The sequence below is a fragment of the Oratosquilla oratoria genome, chromosome 9 (assembly GCF_046742065.1).
Source record: "Oratosquilla oratoria isolate Oo_2021 chromosome 9, ASM4674206v1, whole genome shotgun sequence".
Taxonomy (NCBI): Eukaryota; Metazoa; Arthropoda; class Malacostraca; order Stomatopoda; family Squillidae; genus Oratosquilla; species Oratosquilla oratoria.
Genome location: NC_134785.1, coordinates 78,573,359 through 78,597,186, shown reverse-complemented (window position 1 = coordinate 78,597,186; position 23,828 = coordinate 78,573,359). Strand labels below are relative to the sequence as shown.

The 23,828-nt window shown below is 39.6% G+C and overlaps 1 protein-coding gene across 6 annotated transcripts in view; it reads left to right on the top strand.

The window, feature by feature from the left end:
• Nucleotides 1-23,828, top strand: part of LOC143028632 (ATP-binding cassette sub-family C member 5-like) — a 328,912-nt gene that overhangs the window by 106,137 nt on the left and 198,947 nt on the right. The window lies entirely within an intron of this gene.

Genomic DNA, 23,828 nt, shown 5'->3' with positions numbered 1-23,828 from the left:
TCAACCCTATCTCCCAATCCCCTTTCGAGCAGACAGACAAAGGGCTCAGTTCAGTGCAATATGTGCAAAAACTGGGCCCACCTCACTTGTACAACACTTGCTGACACAAACCAATACACAAACACTTGGACATGTTCTACCTGCCCTCCAGTAACCCCACTCCCACCTCCCCAACCACAGCCAACACCCTTACCCACTCCCAATTTCCCTTTGCCCTTACCCCCGATTAGTACTCCCCTTCCTTTGTCCCCGATCTCTCCTTTCCCCCCCCTCTGACCCAGATCCTACACCTTCCCCACTACCACCCCAACCTCAACCCCAAACGGCAACATACAACACATACAAAACACACAACATCAACATATTACAACACAACATTGACGGTATTAACACTAAAAAACATGAACTTGAACACTTTCTTAAACAACACAACATACACATTGCGATTATACAAGAAACAAAACTAAGACACTCACACAAAACACCATCATTTCATAATTACACCACCATCAGACAAGACCGGACTGACGGCAATGGCGGTGGACTCATCACCCTGATCCACCACTCCATCTGTTTTGTGGACACAAGTGCCACAACCAAAATTCTCCTCCCTACCACAGATAACACAACAGAAACCCAATCCATTCGAATCCGCACAGGCAACAATTCAACACTGACAATAGTTAACATGTACATTCCCCCCCAATCATCCCCCACAGTTCCAAACACCTTCAGACCTCAACTTAGCCAACTAACCTCAATCCCCAACCTGATCATGGGTGGTGACTTCAACGCCAAGTCGTCTGCCTGGTATGTCGACAACCCTGACACAGACAGAGGGCTTGATATACAGACTCAGTTCGACTCATTGACTATCATGAACAACACGCATAATCATACACATATCCCACACCAAGCCCTCTACACTCCCTCCTCTCTTGATATCACCTTTTGCTCCCCCTGCCTAACCCCAACAACATCATGGAGAGTGGTCGGAGCCCTTGGCTCTGACCACCTTCCAATCATCATCACCACCAAAACAAGATGCACCCCAGTTGGCCACAGACACACTTACACCAATTACAAGAGAGCTAACTGGGAAGCTTTTACTGAAGAGACAGAACAACATTTTGAAACGCTTAACAGTACACCAATCACAAACATAAACAATGCTGTGCACGCTTTTAATACAATCATACAAAACGCAGACAAGAGATACATCCCTAGAGGCAACAGAAAATCACACAACCCCAACTTCACACCAGAAATCCAAGGCCTCATCAGACAACGTGACACACTTAACACGATACCCCCACACCTATCCCTCAAAACATAGCAGACCAAATACAAACACTAAACACTGTGATTGCCAATAAAAAACATGAACAAAAAACACAAAATTGGCAAAACTTTATCAATACACTTGATCACAAAACAAACACCAGCAAATTGTACAAAACACTCAACAGCATTACACTATCCAACACTAACACTACATGCTCTCACGCAGCAATAATCACAACAACAGATAATCTACCCTCAAACAGACAACAAGCAAACGCACTCATACGTCATTTTGCACAGACGAGCCATCTTACTTCTCACCCTGACGACTGATGCACCATTCGACGTAAGAAAGACTTCCCCACAGACTCAGACTATACACCCTTCATAGACAGTCAGACAAAACTCATAATGCATAATCTCAAGCACTCATCTGCCTGTGGCCCTGATAACTTAAGCAACATCCACCTAAAACACATTGGACCACAAGGTATACACGCACTCACAAACATTGCAAACTACAGCTATTCACACAACACTATACCCGACATCTGGAAGCATGGTAAAATAATCACCATTCCAAAACCGAACAAAGACCCAACAATCCCAACATCGCACCGCCCAGTCACACTTCTCTGCACCCCCTCTAAAGTCATCGAACGCCTAATACTTAAACTTGTCACACCATATATTCCCCTTGCTGACTCACAACACGGTTTTAGGCCACTACATTCCACAAACACACTTCTGACAAACCTCACACAAAGAATTTTAGATGGCATCAATTCAGATAGGCCCCACCACAGAACACTTCTTATAACATTGGACATTAGTAAAGCTTTTGATGCTATCCCCCGCCACAACCTAACAAATAAAATATATAACACAGACATGCACAATAACACCAAAAGATGGCTGGCCAATTATCTGGCAGGCAGGAATGCTCATGTGTCATATAATGGCCAATCATCGCACATCAGAAACATTAAGATCGGAGTACCACAGAGCTCAGTTCTATCCCCCACACTATTTAATCTATACATGCATGACTTACCCACACCAGACACCTCAGAAATACAAATCTCTTCCTACGCAGATGACATAACAATCACATGCACACATCGTAACACAGACAAAGCTGCAGAAATAATCCAGCCTTACCTTGACACACTCAACACATGGTTCATCACAAACAGACTCAAAATAGCTCCAACCAAATCTACAGCAACACTTCTCACCAACTGGACAAAAGAACACAAATACATACCTCATCTCTACATCAACAACACTAATACCACACACAAACACACCGAAAATTCTTGGTGTAACATACGATACATCCATGTCTTTCAAACAACACCTCACAAACATAAAAAACAAATGCATACCTAGACTTAACGCACTTAAGTCAATCACTGGAACAACATTTGGACAAAACAAAGAAACTAATATAACAATATACAAACAATGCATACGCTCGGTGATGAATTATGCGAGTCCTGCATGGGCTCCTAATCTCAGTGAGACACACCACAACACCCTTCAAATCATACAAAACAAAGCCCTAAAAACAATTACAGGCTGCACAAATACAACACCTACAGACCATTTACACCATGAAACAAAAGTCCTCAAAGTCAAGGACCACCTCAACATGAGAGGCACACAAACACTTGCCGCAGCCACCACAAACACATCACACCCGTTACACTACATAGCAGAACACCCACACACACCAAGAAACATTAAAACTACACCCAAAGTCCTTTATTACGCACAGATACTCTCTTCTCTTCCTCCACAACCACCAAATACCAGCCTCCGGAAACATATTCATAATCATATCACTCACCGCTCCATTAACACACTGAAAGACAACACACTGCTGCATGCCAGACCCCCTGATATCCACCCTTCTGAATCCTCTCTCCCACGAAAGGTCAGAGTCCACTTGGCCAGACTGCGATGCGGTCACCACCCAGCACTTCTAAGCTACCAGAAGAGGCTGGACGACCGTGTTGTGAACAGCTGCCCAGGATGTAACACTTCACCCCATACCATACAACACATAATGGAAGACTGCATTATACACAATCATGCACGCAAACAACACAACATACACTCTATAAAGGATTTGTGGGAAAACCCAGTTTCGGCTGTGGCCTTCCTTGGGGAGACGGGACTGCTCGGACAGACAGTCTAGGGAACGACAACAACAACAACAACAACCCCCTTTCCACCCCAGTTCTCCTCACCTCCTCTTTTCTTACTCTATCCAGCCTAGTAACCCCCATTATACTTCTCAGACACCTCATCTCAAACACATTCAAACTCCTTCTCTCTTCCTCTCTCATGTTCCATGTTTCTGCCCCATACAGTGCTGTTGGCACAATCACTCCTTCATACAGTCTCCTCTTAGCATCCATTCCCAAATGTCTATTCCTCATTATACTTTTGAATCCACCAAGGCATTTACTCGCTTCTCTCAATCTACATTCTACCTCCACCTTCACTCCACCTTTTCCTGCCACATTCACACCCAAGTATCTAAAACTATCCACTTCCTCCAGTCGCTCTCCCTTAATGCTCACTTCCAGTCTACTGCCACTTTCACCCCTTGTACATCTCATCACCTTACTTTTACCCACATTTATCTTCAGCTTTCTTCTATCACACACTCTCCCAAACTCTGTCACCAACTTCCTCAATCCCTCCTCCAATCCTGCCACAAGCGCAGTGTCGTCCACAAACAACAGCTGGCTGACCTCCCACTTTTCTCCATTTTCTTTAACCATCTCCAATCCCTGACCCACTACCCTTGCATTTACCTCTCACACTACCCCGTCCATGTATAAGTTGAACAGCCAGGGCGACATAACGCATCCTTGATGAAGTCCCATATTTACCTCGAACCACTCACTCTCTCCATGTCTAATCCTGACACAAGCTCTACTACTCTCATAAAGACTCTTGACAGCTCCAAGAAGCTTTCCTCCTATCCCGTATATCCGCAAAACCTCCCACAGTGCCTTTCTGTCTACCCTGTTGTAAGCCTTTTCCAGATCCATAAAGGCCCAAAAAACATCCTTCCCCTTTATTGTAGCTTTCTTACATATGTCTTACCACAAAAATCTGATCTACACAATCTCTACCCATCCTAAATCCACACTGTTCCTCACCAATTACTCCCTCTGTTCCTCTCCTAATCCTCTCAATCAAGATCCTCCCATAAGCCTTCCCAGCTACACTTTACAAGCTAATCCCTCTGAAACTACTATATTCACACTTGTCCCCTTTTCCCTTGTAAAGTGGAACTATACAGGCACTCCTCCAGTCCTCCGGCACTCTACCCTCTCTCCAGCAAACATTAAATAACCTCACCAGCCAGTCCATCCATCCAGACCAGGTGCCTTACCTGCTCTCATCATCTTAACAACTGCCTTCACTTCATCCTTTCTTATTTCTCCTCCATTTTCCTCACTCATCACGGTCATTTTCTTAGCACTTCCCACTGCAGCTATTTTTCCCTCCCTATCCTCTTTCACATTTAGCAACTCCCTAAAATACTCTGCCCATCTTCCCCTTACTACCTTCTCTTCTATTATCATCTCTCCACCTGCACCTTTTACCTTTTCTTCTCTACTTGATTCGCCTCCTCTTCCTCTCTTAATTTCTTTCCAAAACATCTTTTTATTACTTTCAAAATTTTCTGTCATACTCTTACCCCATTTCACATCTGCTCTCCTCTTTGCCTCCTTTACCATTTGCTTTACTTCTCTTTTCTTTCTTTTGTACCTCTCATATGACTCCCTCGTCCTATTTTGTAACTAATCTGTGAAAGCTCTCTTCTTCTCTTCTACAACCTTCTTTGTTTCCTCATCCCACCATTCACTACCCTTCTATTTCCTCCTCTCCTTCTTGTTCCACACACCATCTTTGCACATTTTGTGACTCCCTCCTTGAACCATCCCCATTACTCCTCCACACCTAGCTCTACTCTATCCTTCACTCCCTCCCACTCCTTCAGCATCTTCTTGTACTCCTCCTTTTCCTTTTCATTTAAAGAGTTCATTCTAAGCACCTCCCTACCTTTTGTCCCTTTCCTCTTTCTCCATCTATCCTCCACTCTCAACCTATCTTCCACCAAAAAATGATCTGATATTCCCCCACCCTCTCCCATTAGCACATGTACATCCTTAACTCTTCTTATTATACTCCTATCTACCAAAACATAGTCCATTAACGGTCTATCTACCACCCTTCCCTCCACCACCCTCTCCCATGTGTACTTATGCTTGACTTTCTTCCGAAACACTGTATTTGCTATCATCAACTCTCTAGACACATTTCCACCATCAACTCTCCACTACGATTCTTTCCTGGAACTCCACATTTCCCAACCACTCCATCAATTGGATAATTTCCTACCCTAGCATTAAGGTCTCCTGGTACTATTACATTGATATTTCTCCCTAAACCCTCTATGCATTCATTTAAATCTATCTAAAAAGCCTCCCTTTCTTCTACACACTTCTCACTGCCAGGCCCATATGCACTTACAAAAACCCACATCTCGTTTCCCACTTTCACCTTCATCTACATTATGCTTGAGGAAACCTCCTTCCACTTCACTACACGTTTACCTATCTCTTCACTTACTAGTATAGCCACCCCTTCCCTCCCTCGCCCTCTCTTCACTCCTGATAACCTCCCACTTACACTCCCAAATTTACACTCGCCCTTCCCTTTCAACTTAGTTTCACTCAAAGCCAACACATCCATCTTTCTTCTCACAAACGTACTACCTATCTCTTCCCTTTTACTCTCATCTGTACCACATCCACGCACATTAAAAGACCCAAACCTTAGGGTGCTGGTCGGAAAACTCCCAGACCCTCTTATGCCTTTGCTTTTTCTTTTAGGAATGTCCCCTGTGGGGATACAAGGAGAAGGATGCCTAGTCCCAATCCCCATCCCTTTCTTCTTGCCTCTTACGATCCAAGTGGAATTACTTGGTGGCAGTATTTGTATTTACCTTGTTGTATTACACGGGAAGGGAGCTATGCTCGTAGTGACCCATCTTTGTATCTTTCAGCATCAAGTTTTTTTCTTAAAATCTTGAATAGTATTTGCACACACTGTTTCTTTATCTAAGTTATTCCAGATATCCAGCACTCTGTGTGGGAAGCTATTCTTTTTCCGGTCTCTTCTATAGTTATCCTTTTTGAGTTTCTTTTCATGACCTCTTGTTTTTCCATTGTCATTTTTTAGTAAATAATTCCTATCAAGGATTTCCATTTTTTTCATGATTCTAAATATAGTCAGTAGATCACCTCTTTCTCTTCTCTTCTCCAGTGTTGATAGTTCCAATTTCGATAATCTTTGTTTGCATGTTAATTTGGAAAGAGCTGGTGCTAACTTTGTCGTTGCTCTCTGTATTCTTTAGTTTCCTTATATTCTTCTTAGTACTGGGTGTCCACAGTGTCACTGCGTATTCTAGTTTTGGTCTAATCAATGTAACTAATATTTTTTAAATAATTTTATCATCCAAGTAATCAAATGCCAGTTTCATTGACCTTAATAGGTTGAAGGTTTCTCTATTTTGTTTATATGTTTATCTGGTGTCATGTCTTTGCTGATTATTACTCCAAGGTCCCTTTCTGAGTACACTTTCTGGATTTCTTCTTCACCAATTTTATATTTTTTGAAATTCTGTTGTTACTTTTTCCAAACTCCATTATGCTACACTTTTTAATATTGAAGTTCACTTCCTACTTTTGAGTCCATTTCCAGATTTTGTCCAGGTCTGATTGTAATGAATCACAGCCCTCTTTTGTTCCTACTTTCTTTAATATTTTTGCGTCATCTGCAAAGAAATTCATATAACCTTCAAGTCCTTCATCCATGTCATTTATGTATATGGCAAACATAATTGGAGCTAACACTGACCCTTGTGGAACACCACTTATCATTTCTTCCCATTTCGAGTATTACTACCCTAATTTTTCTCCCAGTCAGGAAGTCTTCCATCCATTCTAATAGTTTACCTGTGATGCCACCTATTGATTCTAATTTTCTCATTAATTTGTCAAATGCCTTTTGTAGTTAGATAGGCACAGTCTGCCCATCCATCCCTTTCTTCTATTATATCTGTTAGTCTCAAGTAGAAGCAGAACAGGTTTGTTGTACATGATCTTGTCTTAATCCAAATTGGTTTGGGTTTAGTAAAGATTTTTCTTCCAGGTGTTTAACCCGTCTACTTTTGATTACCTTTTCACATATTTTAGCTACTGTGCTTGTTAGGGAAACCGGTCTGTAGTTAGTTGGATTTTCTTTGTTTCCTCCTTTATATATTGGTACAATGTTTGCATTTTTCCAGTCTTGTGGTACCTTTCCTTCTTTGAGCGAGCATTTGATTATAGTATGCATTTTACCTGTTAATTCTTTTACGCATTCTTTCAGTATCCAATTTGCAGTTTCATCCAGACCATGCAGTTTTCTGACATCAAGGTTTTTTATTTGGTTGCTGATTTCCTTCTTTGTTACAGTTATTTCCTTCATTGGGGGGATTCCTGTCTCTATTCCCTCACAGTTAGGTGTGTTCTCAATTGTGAATACTGATTTGAAGTGATTGCTCATAACTTCTGCCATTTCTTTTTCTTCTGTATATTCATGACTTCCTTGGCACAGCTTTTCTATTTCATGCTATTTTTTAGTTTACCGTTCACATATCTGTAAATTAGTTTTGGTTGTTCCTTGCATTTTTCTATTATTTCTCTTTCATAATTTCTCATTTCTTCTCCGCGTATTTTTATATAATCGTTTCTTAGTTTGATATATGTTTGCCAATTGCTCGATTTTTTCTTTTTTCCATTTTTTCCATCCTGTCTCTTGTATCCTTAGCTTCACTACATTTTTTGTTGTACCAGCTCTTTATGTATGTTCTTTCTGGCTTTTGTTGTGGTGCATATTTGATCACAACTTCATTATAAATTTCTTTTAGTATATTCCATTTCTCTTCCATCCCTGTCTCCTCATTTAGGAATTTTTCCCAGTTTGCATCACGAAAGAATTGTTTAAGTTTCTCAAAATTCGTTTTGTTGTACATTGGTTTTCCTATTCCATGTTTCTCCTTTCTTCTTAGGTCTATTTGCTCTTTTAGTTCGAGTTCTATTAGTACATGGTCACTCTTTTCTATTGGTATTTTTTAATCTATTCTGTCTACAATTTCAGGTTCTGACATAAGTATTAAATTCAATCTCGAAGGTTCCTCATTGTTTCTTTATCTGGTATTTTCCTTTATCCACTGCGTTATTGTGTATTCAATGGTCATATTGAGTAGTATGCTGCCCCATATATCCTCTCCACCTTTCACTGTCATTTCTTCCCAACATATTTCTTTTGAGTTAAAATCACCCATAATTACTGTATTTCCTCCTTTCAGTATATCAGTTCATGTTTAGTATCTTCCAACAATTTGGAATGATTGTGTTCTGTCCAGGACTGTGTTTTAGGGGGCACATACACTACTACAAATTTTTTACTTTTCATGTGGTTGTTTTCTACTTTTATCATAATTGATTCTACATTGTTTTTTCCTTCTGTTAATTTTGTCACATTTAAGTCTTTCTTGGTCAGAAATAGTAATCCCCCTCCTTGTTTTTCCTCTCAATTCATCATCCAGCAGTTGTATAGTCCTTGTCCCACAGTGTTAGTTGGTAGATTACCTTTTAGTTTGGTTTCTACTATTCCCATTATGTCCGTTTTTTCTGATGCTAGGTAATCATTTAGTTCATTCAGTCCTGAGATCATTCCATCTATGTTGCTATAGGCTAGTTTTAATTTTTTTTCCTTCTCATCTTTTTCTGTCTGCTGTGTTTCCTTTTTCATGATTTACCATTTTCTCCGCCTCAGGGCCACCACTTACAAAAAAAAAAAAAAAAAAAAATCTTTTCAGCCTCAGTTCTTTTTTAATTTTTTCTTTCGCTTCATCTCTAAGCTCCTTTTCTTTTTCTTTTTCTTCACTCATTTCTTTCGATCTCATTCAGACACTTTTTTTTTTATTACAAGTGAGGACTCAATGGTACTTACGTCCAAACATCACTTTCCAGTTTCCTTTTCTCTAAATCCTTCGTTTATTTCATCCATTGTTGGCACTGATCTTGTAAAAAGAATAGCTGTATGAAGATACAAAGACTATATTTTCGGTCACATTAACTACGATACTCCCCGTTTGTAAACAACCAGGCAGAGCTTGGTTGGTTCCAAAATCGTTGTCGGCAACTCGCTAAACAATGGTTCGGAGCATATTTTGGGACGTCCTTCCTCAATCGCTGCTCGTGTGTGTGTGTGCGCGTGTTTGTGTATATTTTTACCTATTTGTATTTTATGGAAATGGAGAGAGTGAGTGGTTCGAGGTAAAGGTGGGACTTCATCAAGGATGCGTTATGTCGCCCTGGCTGTTGAACTTATACATGGATGGGGTAGTGTGAGAGGTAAATGCAAGGGTAGTGGGTCAGGGATTGGAGATGGTTAAAGAAAATTGAGAAAAGTGGGAGGCGAGACAGCTGTTGTTTGCAGACGACACTGCGCTTGTGGCAGGATCGGAGGAGGGATTGAGGAAGTTGGTGGCAGAGTTTGGGAGAGTATGTGATAGAAGAAAGCTAAAGATAAATGTGGGTAAAAGTAAGGTGATGAGATGCACAAGGGGTGAAAGTGGCAGTAGACTGGAAGTAAGCATTAAGGGAGAGCGACTGGAGGAAGTGGATAGTTTTAGATAATTGGGTGCAAATGTGGCAGGGAAAGGTGGAGTGAAAGTGGAGGTAGAATGTAGATTGAGAGAAGTCAGTAAATGCCTTGGTGGATTAAAGAGTGTAATGAGGAATAGACATTTGGGAAAGGATGCTAAGAGGAGACTGTATGAAGGAGTGATTGTGCCAACATTTGTTTCATTATTTCAGGTTCATCTTTCTGAACTAATTCTAGTAAGCTGCTTACTTTTTCTTTTTCCTCACTGATTCTTGAAGTTCTATCTAGGTTATGTTTCTCTTCCATTCCCAATATGATTATACATTTCTTTTTATCTGCTAAGTCTCTTACTATATTCTCCTTCTGTCTCATCACTTTGATAACTGAGTCTTCAGTTTGTTCTTTCATTTGCTGTATAATTATGTCAGTAAATGCAACTTTACTGTTTTCCTGGATTTTTTTCCAACCCTGTGCTTCTTTTGCTATGGCCTCTTTATTGTCTTTATTATTCCTCTTTAATTCTTCATTCTCCTCTTTTACTTCTTTTAACTGTCTTTTTAATTCTTCTATTTCATTAGTTAAGTTTTTGTTCGCCTTCTCTAGTTCTTCCAACTTTTCAACTCTCTGCGCAATGTTGGTTACGTTACCGAGCCTGTCTTCCCAATGTTCGATCATCTTATCAAGTTTCTCCTCTAGTCTTGTCAATCGGGCGAGGTTGATATCCCCCCACCCTCATTAAATCCCTGGAAATTATTATCCTCACCTTCCATTGTGCTGCTTTTATCTATATTTCTAATCTTTACAATTTTGGTAATCCCATCACCAGAATCATCGGTCCTTCGTTTGTTTACAAGACATCTGGCCTCTTGGACCAAGTCCTCCCCTTCCTCATTTCCTTCCATTTCCCTCAGTAATCCCTCCCCTTCTCCTATTTCCTCACTTTCCCATGACACCATGAATTATCCCCTTCCCTGTAAATACAATAGGTACTTCCTTTGCGTTGAGGTCCACGAAAATTTCACTTTTTCTTCAGAACTCTAATCCTCGCCGTCCATGCGACAAAAATGTGTGTGTGTGTGTGTTTACCTAGTTGTACCTAGTTGTATTTTACGGGAAGGGGAGCTATGCTCGTGGTGTCCCGTCTTCATATCTCATTTTATCTAAACTGTTTTTAAATTCATGTATTGTTTTTGCACACACCACTTTCTCATCTAACTTGTTCCAACTATCTATTACTCTGTGAGGAAAGCTGTTCTTTTTCAGATCTCTTCTTTAGCTGTCTTTCTTGATTTTCTTTCCGTGTCCTCTTGTATTTCTATCATCCCATTTTATCAGATTCTCTCTATCAATAATTTCTATGCCTTTCATGATTCTGTAAATAGCTATCAAATCTCCTCTCTTCTTTGCTCTAGTGTCTGTAGTTGAAGTTTTGCTAGTCTCTCTTCATATGATAGTTTTGAGAGTGTTGGTGCCAATTTTGTAATTGCTCTTTGTATTCTTTCAAGTTTTTTATACATTTTTTTGTACTTGGTGACCATATCGTTGCTGCATATTCCAATCTTGGTCTTATCAGAGTGATTAGAATTTTCTTCACCATTTCTTCATCCAGGTATGTAAATGCCACTTTGATTGTTCTTATTAAATTATAAGTTTCTCCAAAAATCTTATTTATATGTTTCTCAGGTGACATATTATTCATAACAATGACTCCCAGGTCCTTCTCATTTTCTACTTTTTTTATTCCTTCTTCTCCCAATTTATATGATCCTGTTATTCTATTTTTGCTTTTTCCAAATTCCATTATACTACACTTTTTAGTGTTGAACTCCATCTCCCACTTCCTACTCCATTCCCATACATTATTTAGATCACTCTGTAGTGACTCACAATCTTCTTCCGCGTTCACTTTTTTTAAGTTTTGCATCATCTGCAAAGAAGCTCATATAACTTTCAATTTCTTCATCCATATCATTAATATATATAGCAAACATTATTGGGGACAGAACTGTTCCTTGTGTAACACTATTTATCATTTCATCCCAATTATTAGAGTGTCTCTTATCACCACTCTAATTTTTCTCTCTTGCAAGAAGTCTTCCATCCATTTCAGCAGTTTGCCCTGTATTCCTCCTTCAGTTTCTAATTTCTTAAGCAACTTCTCATGTGGCACCTTGTCAAAAGCTTTTTTCAGGTCTAGAAATGCACAATCAGCCCATCCATCTCTTTCTTGTATTATATCTATTAGCCTTGAATAGAAACATATTAAGTTTGTGATGCCTGATCGTCCTTGTCTGAATCCAAATTGCCTTGGATTTAATACATTTTTTTTTCTAAATGCCTTACCCATCTACTTTTGATAATTCTTTTGCAAATTTTTGCTATCGTGCATGTAAGAGAGACTGGTCTATAGTTTGTAGGGTCTTCTTTGTTTCCCCCTTTATATATAGGTACTATATTTGCTCTTCTCCAGTCTTTTGGAACTTTTACTATTTTCAATTAACTGTTTATTAGGCTATGTATTTTGTCTGCCAGTTCATTCCTGCATTCTCTCAAAATCCAGTTTGCTATTTCATCTGGTCCATGCGATTTTCTGACATCAAGATTACTGTGTTTCATTATTTCATTCCTTGTTACTTCTATTTCTTTCATAGGGGGAACTTTCTCCTCCCATTCAATATCACTAGGTTGTATGTTCTCCCTTGTAAACACTGATTTAAAAGGCTTGTTCATAATTTCTGCCATTTCTATTTCCTCTGTATGTTCAACTCCTCCTTGTCGTAGTTTCTCTAAATCTTGTTTGTTTTTCACTTTGTTATTTACAAATCTGTAGAATAGTTTTGGTTGGTCTTTACATTTTTCTATGACATCTTTTTCATATCTTTTTTCTTCTCTGCACACTTGTACATATTCATTTTTATAACTAGTGTATATTTTCCATTTTCAGGTTTTTTGTCTTTTTTCCATACAACTTTTGTGTGTGTGTTTGTGTGTGTGTGTATATATATATATATATATATATATATATATATATATATATATGTACATGCATACATACATATACCAGACTTTTTTCCTGCTTATAAGGGAGGTAGCAAAAAAAAAACATATAAACCACACCCACCCATTCCATCCCTATCACACTCCACACCCCTCCACCCTCTTCCTTCCCTCTTTTCTTGGCACCTCCTGGATGATGGGTCATCCCTGCATCCTGTCCACTGCCCTGGGTCAGAAACAGTGTCGCAAGACACAGCACATCCACAGCACATCTACAGCAAGGCCGCTTTATTAAATCAGCAACCCCCCCTCTCCATCCCCTCATGCAGAAAAGGAGAAGACGGGGAGAGATTCCTTCATGCTGTATCAAATTTTCTCACACATACTCCCTCACCCCCCATCCCCCACCCCCCATCCCCCACCCATTCCACCTCATGCATCACATCATCCATATACAACCATTCTCCATTTACCTTTGTCTTCTGTCCTCTCCCTTCCGTCCTCAACAGACATTCCCCTCTTCCCCAAAGCCCCTTTTACCCGATTCAGCCATTTCATCCTAGGTTGCCCCCACATGTTCACTTCTTCCACATCTGTCTTCCACACTTCTTTTACCAGTCTTTCTTCACTTATTCTCTCCATGTGTCCAAACCATCCCAATACTCTTCCATCCACCCTATCTCCCAACTCCCATTCTATCCCCTGTTCTCCTCACCTCCTCATTTCTCACTCCATCCAGCCTAGTAACCCCTATCATACTTCTCAGACACCTCATCTCAAACACATTCAAACTACTTCTCTCTTCCTCTCTTATGTTCTATGTTTCTGCCCCATACAGTGCTGTTGGTACAATCACCCCTTCATACACTCTCCTCTTAGCATCCTTCCCAAATGTCTATTTCTCGTTACTTTTTTAATCCCCCAAGGGATTTACTTGCTTCTCTCATTCTACATTCTACCTCCACCTCCACTCCTACATTTCCTGCCACATTCACACCCAAGTATTTAAAACTATCCACTTCCTTCAGTCTCTCTCCCTTAATACTCACTTCCAGTCTACTGCCACTTTCACCGCCAGCAAACAACAGCCGGCCCACCTTCCACCCCTCTCCATTTTCTTTAACCATATCCAATCCCTGACCCACTACCCTTGCATTTACCTCTCACACTACCCCATCCTTGTATAAGTTGAACAGCCAGGGCAACATAACACATCCCTGACAAAGTCCCATCTTAACCTGAAACCACTCACTCTCTCCATTTCTAATTCTGACACATGCTCTACTATTGTAAAAACTCTTGACAGCTCCTAAAAGCTTTCCTCCTATCCCATATATCTGCAATACCCCCAATACCATCCTCTCTACCTTGTCATAAGCCTTTTCCAGATCCATAAAAATCCAAAATACATCCTTACTTTTTCCTATAGCTTTCTCACATATATATCTTACCACAAAAATCTGATCCACACAACCTCTACCTGTCCTAATCCCACACTGTTCCTCACCAATTACTCCCTCTGTTCCTCTCCTAATCCTCTCAATCAAGACCCTCCCATAAGCCTTCCCAACTACACTTAACAAGCTGATCCCTCTGAAACTACTACACTCACACTTGTCCCCCATTCCCTTGTAAAGTGGAACTATATAGGCAGTCCTCCAGTACCTTGGTCTCTCTTAAACATACATTAAATAACATCATCAGCCAGTCCACCATCACTGTACCTCCTTTTTCAGACATTCTGCATGGCATCCACCCAACCCAGGTGCCTTACCTGCTCTCATCATCTTAATAACTGCCTTCACTTCATCTTTCTTTATTTCTCCTCCATTTTCCTCACTCATCATGGTCATTTTCTTTGTGCTTTCCACTGCAACTACCTTTCCCACCCTATCCTCCTTCACATTTAGCAACTCCCTAAAATACTCTGCCCACCTTCCTCTCACTGCCTTCTCTTCCATTATCATCTCTCCATCTGCACCTTTTACCTTTTCTTCTCTACTTGATTTGCCTCCTCTTCCTCTCTTTATTTCTCTCAACATTTTTTTTTATTACTTTCAAAAATTTGTCATACTCTTACCCCATTTCACATCTGCTCTCCTCTTTGCCTCCTTTATCTTGTGCTTTACTTCTCTTCTCTTTATATATGTATTTATATACACATATATACAGTGGCTGCAATTTTTTTTTTTTTTTTACATTTAGGATTTTAGAACATTAAAGATCAAAAGTAGTACTTACATATACCATAAATATGCCAAAGGCTTTTTCCCCCTGCATGGGGGGTAGCCAAAAAGAAAAAGGTATAGAAACCACTCCCACCCATTCCATTTCCTATATATTCCACTCCCCTCCACCCTCCTCCCTCCCTCTTATCTTGGCACCTCCTGGATGACGGGTCATCCCTGCATCCTGTCCACTGCCCTGGGTCAGAAGCAGTGGCACAAGACACAGCACATCCACAGCAAGGCCGCTTCATAAATTCGGCGACCCCCCCCTCTCTGTCCCCTCATGCAGAAAAGGAGAAGACAGGGAGAAATCCCTTTGGGCTGTGTCAATTTTTTTTTTTTTTTTTTTTTTTTCATACATACTTCCTCACCCCCCATCCCCTACCTACTCCCTCTCATGCATCACTGCATCATCTATACTCAACCCCTCTCCATTCACCCCTATCTTCTGTCCTCTCCCATTCTTCCTCCACAGACATTCCTCTCTTTTGTAATGTCCCTTTTACCCCATCCATCCATCGCATCCTAGGACGCCCCCTCATATTCACTCCTTCCACCTCTGCCATCCACACTTCTTTTACTAATCTTTCTTCACTCACTCTTTCCATTTGTCCAAACCATCCTAATACCCTTTCATCAACCCTATCTCCCAGCTCCCTTTCCACCCTTGTTCTCCTCCTCACATCCTCATTTCTCACTCTATCCAGCCTAGTAACCCCTATCATACTTCTCAGACATTTCATCTCAAACACATTCAAACTCCTTCTCTCTTCCTCTCTCATGTTCCATGTTTCTGCCCCGTACAATACTGTTGGCACAATCACTCCTTCATATAACCTCCTCTTAGCATCCATTCCCAGATGTCTTTTTCTCGTTACATTTTTCAATCCACCAAGGCATTTACTCCCTTCTCTCAATCTACATTCTGCCTCCAACCCCACTCCTCCCTTTTCCTGCCACATTCACACCCAAGTATCTGAAACTATCCACCTCCAGTCTTTCACCCTTAATACTCACCTCCAGCCTACTGTCACTCTCTCCCCTTGTACATCTCATCACCTTACTTTTACCCACATTTATCTTCAGCTTCCTTTCACACACCTGCTCAAACTCTGTCACTAACTTCCTCAATCCCTCCTCTGATCCTGCTACAAGTGCAGTGTCATCAGCAAACAACAGCTGGCTCACCTCCCACTTTTCTCCATCTTCTTTAATCATCTCCACCCCCTAACCCACTACTCTTGCATACAACTCTCGCACCACCCCATCCATGTAAAGATTGAACAGCCAGGGTGACATAACACATCACTGACGAAGTCCCACCTTTACCTCAAACCATTCACTCTCTCCATTTCTAATCCTAACACAAGCTCTACTACTCTCGTAAAAACTCTTGACTGCTCTTAACAGCTTTCCTCCTATGCCATATATCTGCAGTACCTCCCACAGTGCCTTCCTATCTACCCTGTCATAAGCCTTTTCCAGATCCACCAAAGCCCAAAAAACATCCTTACCTGTTCCTATAGCTTTCTCACATATCTGTCTTACCACAAAGATCTGATCTACACAACCCGTACCTGTCCTAAACCCACACTGTTCTTCACCAATTACTCCCTCTGTTCCTCTCCTAATTGTCTCATTCAAGACCCTCCCATAAGCCTTCCCAACTACACTCAACAAGTTGATCCCTCTGTAACTACTACACTCACACTTGTCCCCCCTTCCCTTGTAAAGGTGCTAAGATAAGAGGGAGGATGGAGGGGAGTGGAGTGTATTTAGGGATAGAATGGGTGGGAATTATTTTATACCTTTTTCTATTTAACTACCTCCCTTGAAAGGGGGAAAAAGCTTTGGTATATGTATGTATGTATTTATTTTAGGTGAATAGTTTATATGTTTTTGAACTTCATGGAAACTACTGATTACATTATTGTGAGGTTAACCAAATTTTATATATAATGATTTGCACCCTCATGAATTTTGAATTTCTTTTCCATGTGCAGTGTATATGTACTGTAGATGATGTATATAATTACATATATATGCATTTTGATTAATTTCAATGAAATATATGTACTGTTTATATGATTGGCCCTTTACCCATTGTAAGGGGGATGACTGAGTCAAAAAATGCTTTAACTATTCAGGGGAGAGACAAATACAGAAAATGGTACTCCAGTCCGTGCACACTGCATCATTTAGTTGCCTTTTATGACATGCATAGGAACATGAGGTGGCATTCATATCCCCACACCATAGGAGCTTGAAAAAAGATGAGATAGTGTCTTAGGAGTGGTAAAGGAAAAATTCAAGAACAGCAGAAATGTAGAATAGTGAAAAATGGCTTAGGAATTCATTTAGGACTGGATATTTATCTCCAAATTTAAACAAAAACTATGTGCCTGGTTCATAGGTCACTGTAGTACATAAAGTATTGACTGCAGCCAGGGCTTCAGAGCTGTTTTTTTTTTCTCCTTTTAAGATAAAAGTAAGAAACATACAAGATGAAAAATAGATAAAATGCCTGAAGTAGACTGCTTTGGTTAGAAAAACTAATGAAGAGCATTCCAGATTAACAGGCCTAGCTAGCCGGTGGCCTTACTATACAGCTCAAGTAACACAGAAGATGCCTCGGACTGGATGGACCACACGGCAACGATCATGGAATGACACTGGACCTTCTTTAAGGAATACACGAATAGCAACCATCAATGCCACTACAATGAATGACAAGTTGGAAGAAGTCGTAGACATGATGACTGACAGAAACATTGAAATAATGGGAATATGTGAAACCAGACTTCTTGGAGAGGGAACAAAAGTAATTCACAACTACCAGCTAATTTTCAAAGGAATGGATAATGAAAGAAAATATGGGGTAGGTTTTATTCTAACACCAACAATTGCAGAAAAAGTAGATAACATTTTTTATAATGAAAGAATCCTAGCAATAACAATAAAAGTAGATGCTGAAAGAATAACTTTAGTGCAGGTATAAGCACCTCACCAGGGAAGGCCTCAAGAAGAAAAAGTAGAATACTATACAAAACTACAAAGTACCCTGGATTCATGTGGAAATTCTATCAAAGTTGTCATGGGAGACATGAATGCACATGTAGGAAGACAGAGGAATGATATAGAAAACGTCATCGGTGCACATGGTATTGGAGTAAAAAATGATGAAGGAGAAAGACTGATTGATTTCTGCATAGGTAATAGCATGTCTGTGATGAATACCTTTTACCATAAATGGAGCTGTTATCGGTGGAATAGCGTAGTTGGTGAATATACTGAAAAATCACTGATTGACTTTATGTTAACAACTAACAAGAAACTTTTCAAAGATGTCAAGAGCATACCATCGGTGTCCTTTGACTCAGATCATTGTTTAGTTCTTGCGAAACTAAACATTAGGAAGCCAAAGCCAATGAAAAAACTAGTCAGAGAAAGAATTAAATTAGAGAATCTAAAAGAACCAGAAAAGGCAAGATTATATAAGGAAAAGATTTCAGAAGTTTATCTGAGCAAGCCGGAAGAAACCGGAGTCATTGAAGAAGAATGGATGAGAAGACGGACCTCAGAAAATAGACTGGAATACGAAATAGCAAGAAACGAAGCAGAGACAGTAAAAGCAAGTGCCAAGAGAGATTCTTGGAAGAAATTGGGAAAAGAGCTTGAAGAGGATCTGCTGGGAACTAGGAAGCTCATATATAGTTTGGCGAAGAGTTATAAAAGGGGCGAAGAAACAGTAGTAAATACAATTAAGAATAAAGACGGAGTGTTACTAACAGATGAGAACGAAGTAGATGAAAGGTGGAGAGAATATTTCTCAGAATTATTTAATCCTCAGGAATTAGACGATGAGTGTGAAAACACCAGCCTGAGACTAAACTACTACCACGAAATATCTATCGAAGAGACTAGAGTTGCCTCAGTAAAATGAAAAATGGAAAAAGTCCTGGATGCGATGGCATACCTGTAGAGCTGCTAAAAGGAAATGAAAACACAGTCGAGTGGTTAACAAGAATTTTTAATGTAGCTTGGTGTGAAGGTATACCAGAGGATTGGGGGAAAGCCATTATATGTAAAGTACCAAAGAAAGGCAACAAGTCAGAATGCAAAAATTGGAGAGGAATTTCCTTACTATCACATGTAGAGAAGATATATGAAAGAATACTTGAAAAAAGGTTAAGAGTGACGGTAGAAGAAAAATTAGAGGAGGGACAGTATGGATTTAGACCTGAGAGAGGTACAACAGATGCAATTTTCTCCTTGAAAATGCTGATGGAGAAGAGATGGGAATGGGATCAACCAGTGTGTATAGCGTTTGTTGACTTAGAAAAAGCCTTTGATAGGCTACCAAGGAAGATGATTTGGGATACATTGGAAGACCGTATATATGGTGTAGATAGATTACTTGTTAGAGCAATCAAAAGTCTACATAGTAAATGTACCAGCGCTGTAAGAACACAAACTCGCGAGGATAACTGGTTTGATGTAAATTCTGGAGTAAGACAAGGTGGGGTTATATCCCCATTGCTTTTTGTACTTTTTATGGACAGATGTATGAAAAATTTGAGATCTGGAGAAGGAGTTATTACATTGGCATACGCAGATGATATTGCACTGGTTGCAAACAACCCCATTGAACTTCAAAATGCATTAACTGCTTGGAACAGTGCATTGAAAAGAGTGAAAATGAAAATAAACACAAATAAAACAGAAGTAATGATGGTCGCAAGGCAAAAAGAAGAGATAGAAATATGGTTGGAAGGCGAAAAACTGAAATTAGTTGAAGAATTTAAATACCTAGGAGTAAAGATAGATGAAAGGTGTCAAATGGAAAAAGAAATATTAAATAGAATACAGTGCCATACAAATAACTTAAGAACGCTATATCCATTGATGCGAGAAAAACTTATACCCAGGCAGGTTAAGATAACAATTTACAAAACTATTTTAAGACCAGTTCTAACATATGGGTCAGAAACATGGACATTGACAGAAAGGCTGAAAAGTAAGATACAAGCAGCAGAGATGAGAGTACTGTAAATAATAAAAGGTGTAACAAGGTGTGACAGAATAAGAAATGAAGAAATAAGTAGAGAGCTAGAAATAGAGCCAATATTAGAATATGTAGGGAAAAGCCAATTAAGATGGTTTGGCCACGTCATGAGGATGAATGAGCATCAGTACCCATTAAAATACTACCAGTTGCAGCCACAAGGAAAGCATCCAACAGGAAGACCCAGGAAGAGATGGAGAGACGGTATCAGACAAGCCATAGAGTCAAGAGGAAGAACTATGGAGGAGGTGGAGAGAGTGCAGCTGTATGCTGATAGGGACTTGTGGAGGGACTTCGTGAGGCATCATTGCTGACAGGGCATAGCCCTACCTGGTGTATGGTGAGAATGGATTCCAGATTAACCTCTTCACTCCGGGGCACATCGCACGTCTGGCAGCATTAGCTGCCCGACGTGCGATGTTGTGTCATAATAATTGCATTATAGAAAATAAAGTCAGTGCTCAATCATTCGTTCTCTTTCACCTGTGTATTTTGATAACCATAGAAAATATGATGAAGCCAGTTTAGAGAAAATGAAGGTTACATAGGTACGACTACAATAAATATAATCAAGATGGCGACTTCGGCATCATCGAGTACCCACTTGCTCCTCATGCCGCCTACATAGGCGTCACCGTATGGAAGTGGCTAAGTTAAGTCTTGCCAGGGGGTGGTGTCTGTACCTCTGTTTTTTATGAGCCATAGCTCCTTTCCTGTGTATTATGATCAGATAGATGTGCCTATCACAGTAGTATAGTATTTACCTAGTTGTATCTACGGAAGGGAATTATGCTCGTGGTGTCCCACCTTTGTATCTTGCAGTGTTTAGTTTGTTCTTAAATTCGTGTATGGTTTTTGCACACACTATTGTTTCATCCAATTTGTTCCAAGTGTCCACCACTCTATGTAGATTTTTACAGATCTCTTCTATAACTATCCTTTTTTTTTTTTTTTTTTTTTTTTTTTTATGCCCTCTTGTGTTTCTCTTGTCCCAATTTAGTAAGTCCTCTCTATCAAGGATTTCCATGCCTTTCATGGTTCTGTATATGGTAATTAGGTCATCTCTCTGTTTTGTTCCAAAGTTGGTAACTTCAATTTAGTCAGTCTCTCTTCATGTGATAAGTTTGAAAGTGCTGGGGCCGTTTTCATGGCCGGTCTCTGGATTCTTTCAATTTTCTTTATATTCTTTTTAGTACCGGGTGACCATAATGTCACAGCATACTCCAGCCTAGGCCTTATTAGTGTGACTAATATTTTTTTTCTTTTATAATTTCTTCATCTAAATAGGTAAATGCCACTTTTATTGATCTTGGTAAGTTATAAGATTCTCTGACAATTTTGCTTATATGCTTATCAGAGGACAAGTTGTGTGAGATAATTACTCCCAGGTCTTTTTCAGATCCCACTTTCTTCACTTCCTTTGTTCCAATTGTATATTATCCTGATTTTTTTTTTTTTTTTTTTATGATGTTGAAGTCCACTTCTGACTCCATCTCCAAACTTTGTTTAGGTCTCTCTGTAGTGATTCACAGTCCGTTTCTGTTTTTACTTTCCTCAGCAATTTAACATTGTCTGCAAAGAAGCTCATGTAACATTCCACATCTTCATCCATGTCATTCACATAAATAGCAAACATTAATGGAGCCAATACAGATCCCTGTGGAACTCCACTAATCACCTCCTCCCAACCTGAACACTTATCTCTGAGCACTATTCTCATTTTTCTACCATGCAGAAAATCTTCCATCCAGTTTAGTAGGTTGCCTTGTATCCCTCCTATGTTTTCCAATTTTTTAAATAATTTTTTGTGGTATTTTTTCGAAGGCTTTTTGTAAGACTAGGAAAGCACAGTCAGCCCATTCATTCCTTTCTTGTATTATATCTATTAGTTTTGTGTAGAAACAGATTAGTTATGAATGTATATACAGTAAGTATAATATGGGGTCAGTAATAATACCACCTACATATTTTGTATGTGTCAGGAGTGTGTCTTCAACACCCCCTATCTTTTCTAGTAGAAAGGATAGTAGGTATTGAAGACTAACAGCCTTACCCCCTGAAATGTATTTGTTAAGTGGTGAAAGGCATGGAGGAAGGATCCAGTCCCTTGCATATGCCCAGCCACCTTGCTTTGCAGGTTGTGACAATAAGTTTGAGTCAGTAAAGTATATCACCCATGTATACCTTGCATGTCATAAAAGGTGTACTAGAAGGGACAGGAGGCATGGAATGCTAGCAATCTCACCTGTAAAGTAATTCACCATGACAAAGCCGTGGGGGATTGATTAAAAGGCGGGGGGGAGGGGGGTATAACACTTTGGTATCATGACCAAATATCATTAGTTTTTTAAACTAGAGAATTGACTGTATGAATATTTGCAGATGTAGGAATGTTCCTCACCTATGCTTAGTCACTTTTCATTGCAGGTAGCAGCTGGTTAGCTGATGATTTTTTTTTTTTTTCATAAATTATTCATTGTTTTGTATTTGTTTCAGCATACAATATTAACATTTACCTAATGTTATTATATTATTTCCTATTGCAGATTTAGATATTCTTTATTACCACACAACTCTTTTCCATTTATATCAGCCATTCATAATCTTAGTTTTTCTTACAAAAATTCTCACCTTTTGTTCAAACCAGAAACTCTTACTTTATCTTCATATCAACTCGGTGCATAAACATCCAATCTTATCCTTCCATACTTTATACAAGCAGCCATAGCCATTACAGTTAACTCTTCAGATGTGAGGATTACATTCCTGAACAGGTTGCATACTGTATATTGTGGTATATAGGACGGTATTTGAACTTTCAAAGAATCACACCAAAACTAGGGGTCATCCTGTATACCTCATGTATAATCTGAACCTTAAGGGCCTGTGGTTCATAGTGTTATCAGTGTCAATGGAGAACAGTGTAAAGCATTTGCATAGATCCTATGGTTCTACAACTCAGTATTTTCTACTGGTACACATATCGATGGAGAACACAGTAAAACACATAGATCCCATATTTCTACAACTCCATATTTTTTACTGATACTTACACAAATGTCTGAGAAGCTGGATTGATTGTAAGACTATTAAGATAACAACATAGTAAACTCAGTGTACAAATGTCAGTCACCATTTTCAGTAGCTGATGAACAAAAAATGTAAACAATAAACCCAACCAGCCAGGTCCAATGGTCCATTTTGTGTACACTGCCTCACTAGAGCATTCTCTCATACAGCATTCAGACAGCTGAGGGGTTTCAGGACAAATGTACTTTATAGTAACTAACCTACCTGTTACAGCAGATTGGTCCTACTAAATAATGCCTGGGGGAATACAGTATATATTATTATCAAGTGTTTGACTTGGTTGATCTGAATAATAAGAACAAAAAATTATATAAACTTAAGACCAATTTTTCAGTATCATGTTTACCATTTGAAACATAGCAAAAATGCTATTGAAACACAAGAAAAGCAGAGGCTTAAGGGGCTACAGTCCATCC